This window comes from Lissotriton vulgaris, chromosome 3_1 (assembly GCF_964263255.1).
Source record: "Lissotriton vulgaris chromosome 3_1, aLisVul1.2, whole genome shotgun sequence".
Lineage (NCBI taxonomy): Eukaryota > Metazoa > Chordata > Amphibia > Caudata > Salamandridae > Lissotriton > Lissotriton vulgaris.
This window is the reverse complement of record NC_141689.1, coordinates 1,578,830,856-1,578,846,215: the sequence shown is the minus strand read 5'-3', so window position 1 is coordinate 1,578,846,215 and position 15,360 is coordinate 1,578,830,856. Positions and strand designations below refer to the sequence as shown.

Genomic DNA, 15,360 nt, shown 5'->3' with positions numbered 1-15,360 from the left:
TTAGTGGTTTATGTAGAAGCTATCAAAAAGTGACCAGACAGGTAATAGCATTTTATCACATTTTATAACAGTCTGTTGATGATATCCTATCCTTGATAAAAACATTGTATACATTTCGATAAAAAAGCGACTTTGATTAAAAGTTCATTTCTAGGCCAGGCTTTTATATTTCATAGGGATGATAGTACAGAATCGTAGAGGTACCAGAATGCATTCGTATTGGGAAACCCTAATATACCAAACTATATAGGTAGGTAGGTATTCGTTTAGGAGACTTTCTTACCTAGGGAAAGAGAAAGAGTTATTGTAGTGACCTTCCACTGTAGAAGACTGAAACTGGAGGGCAGTGTTTTTTCTACAAAGTGATGCAGCGGTAGACAATGCCTATTTGGAAAAAAGGTTCAAACTGTGCTGATGTACTTAATTTTTACTCGTAATCTTTAAACAAGAGATGGTATGTTAACTCTGTCTTCTATTATTTATTAATGGCAGAATTACCTGAGGGAGCAATGGACAATGCGTATTTTTTGGCTCCTATGACTCAGGGCCGATCTTATTAGTCTTCAACAAAAGGACGTTACACTTGATTGTTTACAAAGGAGGTGTTCCTAAATAAAAAAACACAGAAAAGGAATCAATATACCTGACTATTAAATTTCTATTTTTCCCAGTCCTTACAGGTATTACTTAGAGTTAATGGTTATTCCAGACAGAAATTTTACCTCTTTTAGAGAACACTATCGTCCCAACCCAAAAGGGGGCGTAATGGAGAACTCTGGTTTGTCAAAGCTGTTCTAGCCGATATATGTATCTAGCGATGGTACATGGTCAGAGTGAAAGTTAAAAACAACCTGAAAATAGAACAAGGAACAGAGAAACAGTGTTTGTCTCTTAATCCCACTTCGACATATAAATAAATTTCGACTGAATCCTTTAGTGTGTGTTTACCTTTTAGATTCTGTCGGACGGCGACGGAAGGTCGAGCCGTTTGTATATCTCTTTACTTCCTGCAGGTTAATATATTGCCGTTCTTCCACGCGAGAAACAATTGAGTAGATGGGCACTAACCGGGGATGGTGCAGCCTCGATATAAATTCTAGAAAGGATGTGATTAAATTAACAAGTAGAATGGAATAGAATATTTAGTTTACTCAGTTTTCACATAAACACCTTAACGGTACGTCTTTTTAAAAAAGGGGAACCGACTTAACAGTTCTAGCGAGGCAGTCAAAAGACGACTTCTAACGAGTCATTCAAAACACGGCTTCAAGATAAAAGCCGACTTCAAAGTGAAAGCCGACACGGAGGTCTGCAGCGAGTCGAAAAATGGCTTTGCACGGAGTTTGTATAGCCCTTACCGGTTTCTTAGAGGCAACAGCGTCAGGCGTCTCCTTCCGTCAGGGGTTCGGATAGGGAAGTGGAAGATATCAGGAAGTCCTTCTACCATTGCTTGGATATATATATACTTCCAGGGTAGGGGGCGGGGTTCGATATTTAAAGGGGTATCGCATATTTCCCCAGAAATGCTTAACCATATGAACAGGTATGAACAGGTGGAGTTACCATTTGAGGGGAAACTGTCTACTTTGGTAGCCAGGGGCTAGATACAGTTTTTGGGGGGGAAAATATATTGATCAGTGGCAAATTATAAAACTGTGTGCTATCTGGATATTTATAGAATCGCATTCTCCCATGGTAGATCTTGATTGAGACCCCGCTCAAAGGTCCCAAGGGTAAATATCCAATAGACCTCACGTTTCTTTCGTATCTCGTTACCACCTTGGTTCTCCTGTAAGTGAATTTTCTCCAAGATGCGCCATCTTATGTCCTCAGGTTTGTGTTTGTACTCTGAGAAGTGATTAGCGAGTGGGGCTGATAGTCGTTTCGTCTTGATTGCTGACCTATGTTCCGTAAGTCTTGTTTTAATCATGCGAGATGTTTCCCCTACGTAACCTAAGTTACAGGGGCATGTGATCAAATATATTACGTTTTTTGTGTTGCAATTCCACAGTTCTTTGGCCCGTATCATTACTGAATTGAATTGCAAATTTTCTCCAGTTATGATACTGTCGCATGAGTGGCAGGATCCACACCGTGACGTACCCTTGATTGCATTTAAACCAGTGATAGATTTCTGGATGAATGTGGGATTCTGAGTTTTCAGTTTGTGGCGAGAATGGACTATTTGATCTTTTAAGTTTCTGTTCCGTCTATGAGCGAACATAGGTTTCTGTATTTTTTCTTTGTCATCTATGGTATTCAAGAGATGCCAATTAGAGTTGATGATCTGTCTCACTGTTGAGTCCATTGTAGAATGTTTTGTTATGCACACTAATTTGGGATCATTTCTATGTTTTTCTGAATTCAATAGTATATCTCGATCATAGAACCGGGCTCTTTTATAGGCTGTCCTTACCAAACGGTGTGGGTAGCCTCTCTGAATGAACTTTTCTTTCATCTTTTCAGCCTGGGCATCAAAATCTTTGATATTTGTGCAGTTCCGTCTAACTCTCAAAAATTGAGAGAACGGTATACTATCTTTTTGACACCGCGGGTGATAACTGCTGAAGTGTAAAAGTGTGTTACGTGCAGTTGGTTTTGTGTACAGGTCCACTTCAAGGGATCCTTCATTATCTTGTATGTTAATATCCAGGAATTCTACTATGGACTCATTTATATGTGCAGTAAAGCGCAAGTTGTCGTCAGTGAGATTAAGCCAAAGCAGGAATTCCTTCAGAGTCTGTTCCCCATCGGTCCATACAAAAAAGATGTCATCAATGTACCGGTACCAATGGGAAACAGACTCGAAGAACGGTGCCATTTCATTATAAATGAATTTGTCTTCAAAGGAAATCATGTAAATATTAGCTATGGAGGGCGCCATCGAGGCACCCATGCTTACGCCCTTGATTTGTAAGAATAGGTCACTACCAAATTCAAAGAAATTTTCTTTTAAAACCATAGTGAGACAATCTTTGATGAAGGTTTTACAGCACGGAATCTGATGTAGGTCAATAAACCATAGGGTAGCTTCAATGGCTTCTGTTTGTGGTATATTGCTATATAACGACTCTATGTCTAGAGTCACGAGCAAATCCCTACCTTTGTTGAATGGCAAATTTTCTACTCTTTTGATGATATCGCCTGTATCTTTTACATACGAAGGAGATAGTGAAATATATGGTCTCAAAACTTGGTCTAGATACTTTGAAATCGCTTCCAGGGGGGTCCCAATCGTGGAGACGATTGGTCGGTATGGTGGATTATTCTGATCCTTGTGGATCTTGGGTAATCCATATATGCAAGATGTTTTCCTTTCTGACTTGTTCAGATATTCAAATTCTTTTTTATTTATGACTCCATCGTTCAAGGCTTTCGTCGTCAGTTTGTTTATAGTCTTAACTATTCTTTCTGTAGGGTTTGAATAAATCTTTTTATAGAACGTGGTGTCATCCAACATCTTATGCATATTTTCTTCATATGTGGTATAGTCCAAAAGGACTATTCCTCCACCTTTATCACTGCTCTTGACAACAATCGTGTTGTCATTCTTAAATTTCTCAAGAGATTCAAACTCAGCTTTAGATATATTGTACTTTGGTTTAGGAATAAATCTAAGTGCCTGTTCTAGTCTTTTCAAAATAACCTTTTCGAAGACAGCTACTTCAGGACCCAATTGTTGTAGTGTTGGTGTAAAACTGGAGGGTAAGGATACAATATTGTTACCTATATTGTCTAAATCTAATGAATCGTTAAGCATAAAAAACTTTTTTAATCTGATTTTTCGTAAAAAAGAATGAATGTCCCTGTAAAGTTCAAAAACATTTACTTGTGCATGAGGGACAAACGTTAACCCCTTCGATAGAAGGGATACATCTGAAGGTTCAAGAACATGGGAGGATAAGTTAAAAATTGGGATCACATCCCGTTCCTCCAGTATTGTTTGTTTCTTGTCTCTAGATATCTTTGAGGTTCCGGGGTATACTGGGCTGGTTGATAATTGCCTCTCGAGTGGTTTTGAAACCTGACTCTCTGACGATTCCCCCTCCCTCCTCGGTGACCTAAAAAAGGACGGCGATTGTTCCTCTGTCCATTCCTAGGGTCATAGGGTCCATCGTCCTGATATCCCATATTGCTTTCTTCTTCTGAGTCTATTTCTGAACCTGATGAGTTTGAGAAATTTTTAACCCTTTGTTGATAAGGTTGTCCTTGAGCACCAGGGGTTGGATCACAGTTGAAAAAGCCTTCAACGATATAAGGATAAGTTTTCTCAACTGAATAGAATCTTTTATCTTTGGTAAACTTGTCTTCCTTCCTTTTTTTTAAATATTCAGAAAAGGACAATATGTCTTTTTTAATGGACTCTAGTTGTTTTTCTGCTTCGTCTAAGGTAGTAGACTTTTTTAGTTTATCCTCGAGTGCTTCTATTTCCTTTCTTATATCTGCTGCCAACTCTTTTGACGTGGAGATGATAAGCATCATAAGATCTCTCGAGCAGCGGCTCGCTATCATACTCCACTTTTTTAGAAAGGGTTTAATGTCTACAAAAAGGCCTGGAATAATTCGAATCCTCAAACCCATGGGGATAATGCCATTTTTAAGGTAATTCAGCATGAACTCACCATGAGCTTCTATCCTGACTAGCTTTTTCTGAAGATTAAGTAGTTTACTATAGTCGCTATTATTCTGCTGATTACTTGTTGGATTCTCACCAAAAGTAACGTTAGTTCCTACTAAGGTCTCAAAATCCTCATCTGAGAACCCAAAAGTTTGAAGATTAGCCATTTTGTATGTCAAGAAATAGTACTCTCTAAGGTCTCTGATGGATTATTAAAGGAAAGGGTTCATTGGTTTATTCTTATTCTAAACTGGGAAAAGGCTATATCTCAAATGGAGTTAGAATAGGAATGCTCTTTATCTGGTTTCTATGATTCTGTACACTCAAGGAGATAGAAAGGAAAGGACAGCCCCACACGGATCAACCGTGGGTAAACTTGGGTAAATATCAGGGACCCCCTGTTTAAGGATCTAGCTCCTGGGTCAGGGAAACAACAATTTTTGAAAAGGTATATACCCAGGCAGACTTTAGCTACAGAAACCTGGCTTAAACGTAACACATCACAATAAAAAACATATGATAAACACACAAGAAAATAATAGAAATCAGAAAAATCAACAGACTGTTATGATATCAAAAATACATTTTAATTATGATTTGCTTTTTTCTAAAAAAATCAACCTGATAGAAAATATATAGTTACACAAATGATACATTAATTAGGAATGACATTTCTGCATCAATACATTATTAAAATACAAAAACTGTAAAAAAAGATTTTTTTATATCTAAAATTATTCTTCCAAAAGATGTCAGACTTGGGCTGTGTCAACGCGTTTCGACAAAACATTTGTCTTCATCAGGACTTTAGAATGTGCAGCCAATTTTTTCTAAACAAAATAAAAATAGGTTTTAGATACAATCATGGTCAACATTTTGTGCGTTACATTTAGTGGTTTATGTAGAAGCTATCAAAAAGTGACCAGACAGGTAATAGCATTTTATCACATTTTATAACAGTCTGTTGATGATATCCTATCCTTGATAAAAACATTGTATACATTTCGATAAAAAAGCGACTTTGATTAAAAGTTCATTTCTAGGCCAGGCTTTTATATTTCATAGGGATGATAGTACAGAATCGTAGAGGTACCAGAATGCATTCGTATTGGGAAACCCTAATATACCAAACTATATAGGTAGGTAGGTATTCGTTTAGGAGACTTTCTTACCTAGGGAAAGAGAAAGAGTTATTGTAGTGACCTTCCACTGTAGAAGACTGAAACTGGAGGGCAGTGTTTTTTCTACAAAGTGATGCAGCGGTAGACAATGCCTATTTGGAAAAAAGGTTCAAACTGTGCTGATGTACTTAATTTTTACTCGTAATCTTTAAACAAGAGATGGTATGTTAACTCTGTCTTCTATTATTTATTAATGGCAGAATTACCTGAGGGAGCAATGGACAATGCGTATTTTTTAGCTCCTATGACTCAGGGCCGATCTTATTAGTCTTCAACAAAAGGACGTTACACTTGATTGTTTACAAAGGAGGTGTTCCTAAATAAAAAAACACAGAAAAGGAATCAATATACCTGACTATTAAATTTCTATTTTTCCCAGTCCTTACAGGTATTACTTAGAGTTAATGGTTATTCCAGACAGAAATTTTACCTCTTTTAGAGAACACTATCGTCCCAACCCAAAAGGGGGCGTAATGGAGAACTCTGGTTTGTCAAAGCTGTTCTAGCCGATATATGTATCTAGCGATGGTACATGGTCAGAGTGAAAGTTAAAAACAACCTGAAAATAGAACAAGGAACAGAGAAACAGTGTTTGTCTCTTAATCCCACTTCGACATATAAATAAATTTCGACTGAATCCTTTAGTGTGTGTTTACCTTTTAGATTCTGTCGGACGGCGACGGAAGGTCGAGCCGTTTGTATATCTCTTTACTTCCTGCAGGTTAATATATTGCCGTTCTTCCACGCGAGAAACAATTGAGTAGATGGGCACTAACCGGGGATGGTGCAGCCTCGATATAAATTCTAGAAAGGATGTGATTAAATTAACAAGTAGAATGGAATAGAATATTTAGTTTACTCAGTTTTCACATAAACACCTTAACGGTACGTCTTTTTAAAAAAGGGGAACCGACTTAACAGTTCTAGCGAGGCAGTCAAAAGACGACTTCTAACGAGTCATTCAAAACACGGCTTCAAGATAAAAGCCGACTTCAAAGTGAAAGCCGACACGGAGGTCTGCAGCGAGTCGAAAAATGGCTTTGCACGGAGTTTGTATAGCCCTTACCGGTTTCTTAGAGGCAACAGCGTCAGGCGTCTCCTTCCGTCAGGGGTTCGGATAGGGAAGTGGAAGATATCAGGAAGTCCTTCTACCATTGCTTGGATATATATATACTTCCAGGGTAGGGGGCGGGGTTCGATATTTAAAGGGGTATCGCATATTTCCCCAGAAATGCTTAACCATATGAACAGGTATGAACAGGTGGAGTTACCATTTGAGGGGAAACTGTCTACTTTGGTAGCCAGGGGCTAGATACAGTTTTTGGGGGGGAAAATATATTGATCAGTGGCAAATTATAAAACTGTGTGCTATCTGGATATTTATAGAATCGCATTCTCCCATGGTAGATCTTGATTGAGACCCCGCTCAAAGGTCCCAAGGGTAAATATCCAATAGACCTCACGTTTCTTTCGTATCTCGTTACCACCTTGGTTCTCCTGTAAGTGAATTTTCTCCAAGATGCGCCATCTTATGTCCTCAGGTTTGTGTTTGTACTCTGAGAAGTGATTAGCGAGTGGGGCTGATAGTCGTTTCGTCTTGATTGCTGACCTATGTTCCGTAAGTCTTGTTTTAATCATGCGAGATGTTTCCCCTACGTAACCTAAGTTACAGGGGCATGTGATCAAATATATTACGTTTTTTGTGTTGCAATTCCACAGTTCTTTGGCCCGTATCATTACTGAATTGAATTGCAAATTTTCTCCAGTTATGATACTGTCGCATGAGTGGCAGGATCCACACCGTGACGTACCCTTGATTGCATTTAAACCAGTGATAGATTTCTGGATGAATGTGGGATTCTGAGTTTTCAGTTTGTGGCGAGAATGGACTATTTGATCTTTTAAGTTTCTGTTCCGTCTATGAGCGAACATAGGTTTCTGTATTTTTTCTTTGTCATCTATGGTATTCAAGAGATGCCAATTAGAGTTGATGATCTGTCTCACTGTTGAGTCCATTGTAGAATGTTTTGTTATGCACACTAATTTGGGATCATTTCTATGTTTTTCTGAATTCAATAGTATATCTCGATCATAGAACCGGGCTCTTTTATAGGCTGTCCTTACCAAACGGTGTGGGTAGCCTCTCTGAATGAACTTTTCTTTCATCTTTTCAGCCTGGGCATCAAAATCTTTGATATTTGTGCAGTTCCGTCTAACTCTCAAAAATTGAGAGAACGGTATACTATCTTTTTGACACCGCGGGTGATAACTGCTGAAGTGTAAAAGTGTGTTACGTGCAGTTGGTTTTGTGTACAGGTCCACTTCAAGGGATCCTTCATTATCTTGTATGTTAATATCCAGGAATTCTACTATGGACTCATTTATATGTGCAGTAAAGCGCAAGTTGTCGTCAGTGAGATTAAGCCAAAGCAGGAATTCCTTCAGAGTCTGTTCCCCATCGGTCCATACAAAAAAGATGTCATCAATGTACCGGTACCAATGGGAAACAGACTCGAAGAACGGTGCCATTTCATTATAAATGAATTTGTCTTCAAAGGAAATCATGTAAATATTAGCTATGGAGGGCGCCATCGAGGCACCCATGCTTACGCCCTTGATTTGTAAGAATAGGTCACTACCAAATTCAAAGAAATTTTCTTTTAAAACCATAGTGAGACAATCTTTGATGAAGGTTTTACAGCACGGAATCTGATGTAGGTCAATAAACCATAGGGTAGCTTCAATGGCTTCTGTTTGTGGTATATTGCTATATAACGACTCTATGTCTAGAGTCACGAGCAAATCCCTACCTTTGTTGAATGGCAAATTTTCTACTCTTTTGATGATATCGCCTGTATCTTTTACATACGAAGGAGATAGTGAAATATATGGTCTCAAAACTTGGTCTAGATACTTTGAAATCGCTTCCAGGGGGGTCCCAATCGTGGAGACGATTGGTCGGTATGGTGGATTATTCTGATCCTTGTGGATCTTGGGTAATCCATATATGCAAGATGTTTTCCTTTCTGACTTGTTCAGATATTCAAATTCTTTTTTATTTATGACTCCATCGTTCAAGGCTTTCGTCGTCAGTTTGTTTATAGTCTTAACTATTCTTTCTGTAGGGTTTGAATAAATCTTTTTATAGAACGTGGTGTCATCCAACATCTTATGCATATTTTCTTCATATGTGGTATAGTCCAAAAGGACTATTCCTCCACCTTTATCACTGCTCTTGACAACAATCGTGTTGTCATTCTTAAATTTCTCAAGAGATTCAAACTCAGCTTTAGATATATTGTACTTTGGTTTAGGAATAAATCTAAGTGCCTGTTCTAGTCTTTTCAAAATAACCTTTTCGAAGACAGCTACTTCAGGACCCAATTGTTGTAGTGTTGGTGTAAAACTGGAGGGTAAGGATACAATATTGTTACCTATATTGTCTAAATCTAATGAATCGTTAAGCATAAAAAACTTTTTTAATCTGATTTTTCGTAAAAAAGAATGAATGTCCCTGTAAAGTTCAAAAACATTTACTTGTGCATGAGGGACAAACGTTAACCCCTTCGATAGAAGGGATACATCTGAAGGTTCAAGAACATGGGAGGATAAGTTAAAAATTGGGATCACATCCCGTTCCTCCAGTATTGTTTGTTTCTTGTCTCTAGATATCTTTGAGGTTCCGGGGTATACTGGGCTGGTTGATAATTGCCTCTCGAGTGGTTTTGAAACCTGACTCTCTGACGATTCCCCCTCCCTCCTCGGTGACCTAAAAAAGGACGGCGATTGTTCCTCTGTCCATTCCTAGGGTCATAGGGTCCATCGTCCTGATATCCCATATTGCTTTCTTCTTCTGAGTCTATTTCTGAACCTGATGAGTTTGAGAAATTTTTAACCCTTTGTTGATAAGGTTGTCCTTGAGCACCAGGGGTTGGATCACAGTTGAAAAAGCCTTCAACGATATAAGGATAAGTTTTCTCAACTGAATAGAATCTTTTATCTTTGGTAAACTTGTCTTCCTTCCTTTTTTTTAAATATTCAGAAAAGGACAATATGTCTTTTTTAATGGACTCTAGTTGTTTTTCTGCTTCGTCTAAGGTAGTAGACTTTTTTAGTTTATCCTCGAGTGCTTCTATTTCCTTTCTTATATCTGCTGCCAACTCTTTTGACGTGGAGATGATAAGCATCATAAGATCTCTCGAGCAGCGGCTCGCTATCATACTCCACTTTTTTAGAAAGGGTTTAATGTCTACAAAAAGGCCTGGAATAATTCGAATCCTCAAACCCATGGGGATAATGCCATTTTTAAGGTAATTCAGCATGAACTCACCATGAGCTTCTATCCTGACTAGCTTTTTCTGAAGATTAAGTAGTTTACTATAGTCGCTATTATTCTGCTGATTACTTGTTGGATTCTCACCAAAAGTAACGTTAGTTCCTACTAAGGTCTCAAAATCCTCATCTGAGAACCCAAAAGTTTGAAGATTAGCCATTTTGTATGTCAAGAAATAGTACTCTCTAAGGTCTCTGATGGATTATTAAAGGAAAGGGTTCATTGGTTTATTCTTATTCTAAACTGGGAAAAGGCTATATCTCAAATGGAGTTAGAATAGGAATGCTCTTTATCTGGTTTCTATGATTCTGTACACTCAAGGAGATAGAAAGGAAAGGACAGCCCCACACGGATCAACCGTGGGTAAACTTGGGTAAATATCAGGGACCCCCTGTTTAAGGATCTAGCTCCTGGGTCAGGGAAACAACAATTTTTGAAAAGGTATATACCCAGGCAGACTTTAGCTACAGAAACCTGGCTTAAACGTAACACATCACAATAAAAAACATATGATAAACACACAAGAAAATAATAGAAATCAGAAAAATCAACAGACTGTTATGATATCAAAAATACATTTTAATTATGATTTGCTTTTTTCTAAAAAAATCAACCTGATAGAAAATATATAGTTACACAAATGATACATTAATTAGGAATGACATTTCTGCATCAATACATTATTAAAATACAAAAACTGTAAAAAAAGATTTTTTTATATCTAAAATTATTCTTCCAAAAGATGTCAGACTTGGGCTGTGTCAACGCGTTTCGACAAAACATTTGTCTTCATCAGGACTTTAGAATGTGCAGCCAATTTTTTCTAAACAAAATAAAAATAGGTTTTAGATACAATCATGGTCAACATTTTGTGCGTTACATTTAGTGGTTTATGTAGAAGCTATCAAAAAGTGACCAGACAGGTAATAGCATTTTATCACATTTTATAACAGTCTGTTGATGATATCCTATCCTTGATAAAAACATTGTATACATTTCGATAAAAAAGCGACTTTGATTAAAAGTTCATTTCTAGGCCAGGCTTTTATATTTCATAGGGATGATAGTACAGAATCGTAGAGGTACCAGAATGCATTCGTATTGGGAAACCCTAATATACCAAACTATATAGGTAGGTAGGTATTCGTTTAGGAGACTTTCTTACCTAGGGAAAGAGAAAGAGTTATTGTAGTGACCTTCCACTGTAGAAGACTGAAACTGGAGGGCAGTGTTTTTTCTACAAAGTGATGCAGCGGTAGACAATGCCTATTTGGAAAAAAGGTTCAAACTGTGCTGATGTACTTAATTTTTACTCGTAATCTTTAAACAAGAGATGGTATGTTAACTCTGTCTTCTATTATTTATTAATGGCAGAATTACCTGAGGGAGCAATGGACAATGCGTATTTTTTAGCTCCTATGACTCAGGGCCGATCTTATTAGTCTTCAACAAAAGGACGTTACACTTGATTGTTTACAAAGGAGGTGTTCCTAAATAAAAAAACACAGAAAAGGAATCAATATACCTGACTATTAAATTTCTATTTTTCCCAGTCCTTACAGGTATTACTTAGAGTTAATGGTTATTCCAGACAGAAATTTTACCTCTTTTAGAGAACACTATCGTCCCAACCCAAAAGGGGGCGTAATGGAGAACTCTGGTTTGTCAAAGCTGTTCTAGCCGATATATGTATCTAGCGATGGTACATGGTCAGAGTGAAAGTTAAAAACAACCTGAAAATAGAACAAGGAACAGAGAAACAGTGTTTGTCTCTTAATCCCACTTCGACATATAAATAAATTTCGACTGAATCCTTTAGTGTGTGTTTACCTTTTAGATTCTGTCGGACGGCGACGGAAGGTCGAGCCGTTTGTATATCTCTTTACTTCCTGCAGGTTAATATATTGCCGTTCTTCCACGCGAGAAACAATTGAGTAGATGGGCACTAACCGGGGATGGTGCAGCCTCGATATAAATTCTAGAAAGGATGTGATTAAATTAACAAGTAGTAAATAAGTAGTAAATCAAAAGAGTAGAAAATTTGCCATTCAACAAAGGTAGGGATTTGCTCGTGACTCTAGACATAGAGTCGTTATATAGCAATATACCACAAACAGAAGCCATTGAAGCTACCCTATGGTTTATTGACCTACATCAGATTCCGTGCTGTAAAACCTTCATCAAAGATTGTCTCACTATGGTTTTAAAAGAAAATTTCTTTGAATTTGGTAGTGACCTATTCTTACAAATCAAGGGCGTAAGCATGGGTGCCTCGATGGCGCCCTCCATAGCTAATATTTACATGATTTCCTTTGAAGACAAATTCATTTATAATGAAATGGCACCGTTCTTCGAGTCTGTTTCCCATTGGTACCGGTACATTGATGACATCTTTTTTGTATGGACCGATGGGGAACAGACTCTGAAGGAATTCCTGCTTTGGCTTAATCTCACTGACGACAACTTGCGCTTTACTGCACATATAAATGAGTCCATAGTAGAATTCCTGGATATTAACATACAAGATAATGAAGGATCCCTTGAAGTGGACCTGTACACAAAACCAACTGCACGTAACACACTTTTACACTTCAGCAGTTATCACCCGCGGTGTCAAAAAGATAGTATACCGTTCTCTCAATTTTTGAGAGTTAGACGGAACTGCACAAATATCAAAGATTTTGATGCCCAGGCTGAAAAGATGAAAGAAAAGTTCATTCAGAGAGGCTACCCACACCGTTTGGTAAGGACAGCCTATAAAAGAGCCCGGTTCTATGATCGAGATATACTATTGAATTCAGAAAAACATAGAAATGATCCCAAATTAGTGTGCATAACAAAACATTCTACAATGGACTCAACAGTGAGACAGATCATCAACTCTAATTGGCATCTCTTGAATACCATAGATGACAAAGAAAAAATACAGAAACCTATGTTCGCTCATAGACGGAACAGAAACTTAAAAGATCAAATAGTCCATTCTCGCCACAAACTGAAAACTCAGAATCCCACATTCATCCAGAAATCTATCACTGGTTTAAATGCAATCAAGGGTACGTCACGGTGTGGATCCTGCCACTCATGCGACAGTATCATAACTGGAGAAAATTTGCAATTCAATTCAGTAATGATACGGGCCAAAGAACTGTGGAATTGCAACACAAAAAACGTAATATATTTGATCACATGCCCCTGTAACTTAGGTTACGTAGGGGAAACATCTCGCATGATTAAAACAAGACTTACGGAACATAGGTCAGCAATCAAGACGAAACGACTATCAGCCCCACTCGCTAATCACTTCTCAGAGTACAAACACAAACCTGAGGACATAAGATGGCGCATCTTGGAGAAAATTCACTTACAGGAGAACCAAGGTGGTAACGAGATACGAAAGAAACGTGAGGTCTATTGGATATTTACCCTTGGGACCTTTGAGCGGGGTCTCAATCAAGATCTACCATGGGAGAATGCGATTCTATAAATATCCAGATAGCACACAGTTTTATAATTTGCCACTGATCAATATATTTTCCCCCCCAAAAACTGTATCTAGCCCCTGGCTACCAAAGTAGACAGTTTCCCCTCAAATGGTAACTCCACCTGTTCATACCTGTTCATATGGTTAAGCATTTCTGGGGAAATATGCGATACCCCTTTAAATATCGAACCCCGCCCCCTACCCTGGAAGTATATATATATCCAAGCAATGGTAGAAGGACTTCCTGATATCTTCCACTTCCCTATCCGAACCCCTGACGGAAGGAGACGCCTGACGCTGTTGCCTCTAAGAAACCGGTAAGGGCTATACAAACTCCGTGCAAAGCCATTTTTCGACTCGCTGCAGACCTCCGTGTCGGCTTTCACTTTGAAGTCGGCTTTTATCTTGAAGCCGTGTTTTGAATGACTCGTTAGAAGTCGTCTTTTGACTGCCTCGCTAGAACTGTTAAGTCGGTTCCCCTTTTTTAAAAAGACGTACCGTTAAGGTGTTTATGTGAAAACTGAGTAAACTAAATATTCTATTCCATTCTACTTGTTAATTTAATCACATCCTTTCTAGAATTTATATCGAGGCTGCACCATCCCCGGTTAGTGCCCATCTACTCAATTGTTTCTCGCGTGGAAGAACGGCAATATATTAACCTGCAGGAAGTAAAGAGATATACAAACGGCTCGACCTTCCGTCGCCGTCCGACAGAATCTAAAAGGTAAACACACACTAAAGGATTCAGTCGAAATTTATTTATATGTCGAAGTGGGATTAAGAGACAAACACTGTTTCTCTGTTCCTTGTTCTATTTTCAGGTTGTTTTTAACTTTCACTCTGACCATGTACCATCGCTAGATACATATATCGGCTAGAACAGCTTTGACAAACCAGAGTTCTCCATTACGCCCCCTTTTGGGTTGGGACGATAGTGTTCTCTAAAAGAGGTAAAATTTCTGTCTGGAATAACCATTAACTCTAAGTAATACCTGTAAGGACTGGGAAAAATAGAAATTTAATAGTCAGGTATATTGATTCCTTTTCTATGTTTTTTTATTTAGGAACACCTCCTTTGTAAACAATCAAGTGTAACGTCCTTTTGTTGAAGACTAATAAGATCGGCCCTGAGTCATAGGAGCCAAAAAATACGCATTGTCCATTGCTCCCTCAGGTAATTCTGCCATTAATAAATAATAGAAGACAGAGTTAACATACCATCTCTTGTTTAAAGATTACGAGTAAAAATTAAGTACATCAGCACAGTTTGAACCTTTTTTCCAAATAGGCATTGTCTACCGCTGCATCACTTTGTAGAAAAAACACTGCCCTCCAGTTTCAGTCTTCTACAGTGGAAGGTCACTACAATAACTCTTTCTCTTTCCCTAGGTAAGAAAGTCTCCTAAACGAATACCTACCTACCTATATAGTTTGGTATATTAGGGTTTCCCAATACGAATGCATTCTGGTACCTCTACGATTCTGTACTATCATCCCTATGAAATATAAAAGCCTGGCCTAGAAATGAACTTTTAATCAAAGTCGCTTTTTTATCGAAATGTATACAATGTTTTTATCAAGGATAGGATATCATCAACAGACTGTTATAAAATGTGATAAAATGCTATTACCTGTCTGGTCACTTTTTGATAGCTTCTACATAAACCACTAAATGTAACGCACAAAATGTTGACCATGATTGTATCTAAAACCTATTTTTATTTTGTTTAGAAAAAATTGG

At 38.0% G+C, this 15,360-nt stretch overlaps 4 long non-coding RNA genes across 4 annotated transcripts; 1 reads left to right on the top strand and 3 right to left on the bottom strand.

Annotated features, from left to right (window-relative positions):
- Window positions 1–533: 533 nt before the first annotated feature.
- On the bottom strand, window positions 534–1,423 carry LOC147728211 (uncharacterized). The gene is made up of 4 exons (XR_015309541.1): window positions 1,359–1,423; window positions 949–1,096; window positions 723–851; window positions 534–608 (listed from the first exon to the last, which is right to left on the bottom strand). It is a non-coding gene; the product is annotated as an uncharacterized LOC147728211 (long non-coding RNA).
- Window positions 1,424–5,224: 3,801 nt separating this feature from the next.
- On the bottom strand, window positions 5,225–6,930 carry LOC147728210 (uncharacterized). Its single transcript, XR_015309540.1, has 6 exons — window positions 6,866–6,930; window positions 6,456–6,603; window positions 6,230–6,358; window positions 6,006–6,115; window positions 5,791–5,891; window positions 5,225–5,448 (listed from the first exon to the last, which is right to left on the bottom strand). It is a non-coding gene; the product is annotated as an uncharacterized LOC147728210 (long non-coding RNA).
- A 3,801-nt stretch (window positions 6,931–10,731) lies between these two features.
- On the bottom strand, window positions 10,732–12,095 carry LOC147728209 (uncharacterized). Its single transcript, XR_015309539.1, has 5 exons — window positions 11,963–12,095; window positions 11,737–11,865; window positions 11,513–11,622; window positions 11,298–11,398; window positions 10,732–10,955 (listed from the first exon to the last, which is right to left on the bottom strand). It is a non-coding gene; the product is annotated as an uncharacterized LOC147728209 (long non-coding RNA).
- A 1,773-nt stretch (window positions 12,096–13,868) lies between these two features.
- On the top strand, window positions 13,869–14,758 carry LOC147728208 (uncharacterized). Its single transcript, XR_015309538.1, has 4 exons — window positions 13,869–13,933; window positions 14,196–14,343; window positions 14,441–14,569; window positions 14,684–14,758. It is a non-coding gene; the product is annotated as an uncharacterized LOC147728208 (long non-coding RNA).
- Window positions 14,759–15,360: the final 602 nt, after the last annotated feature.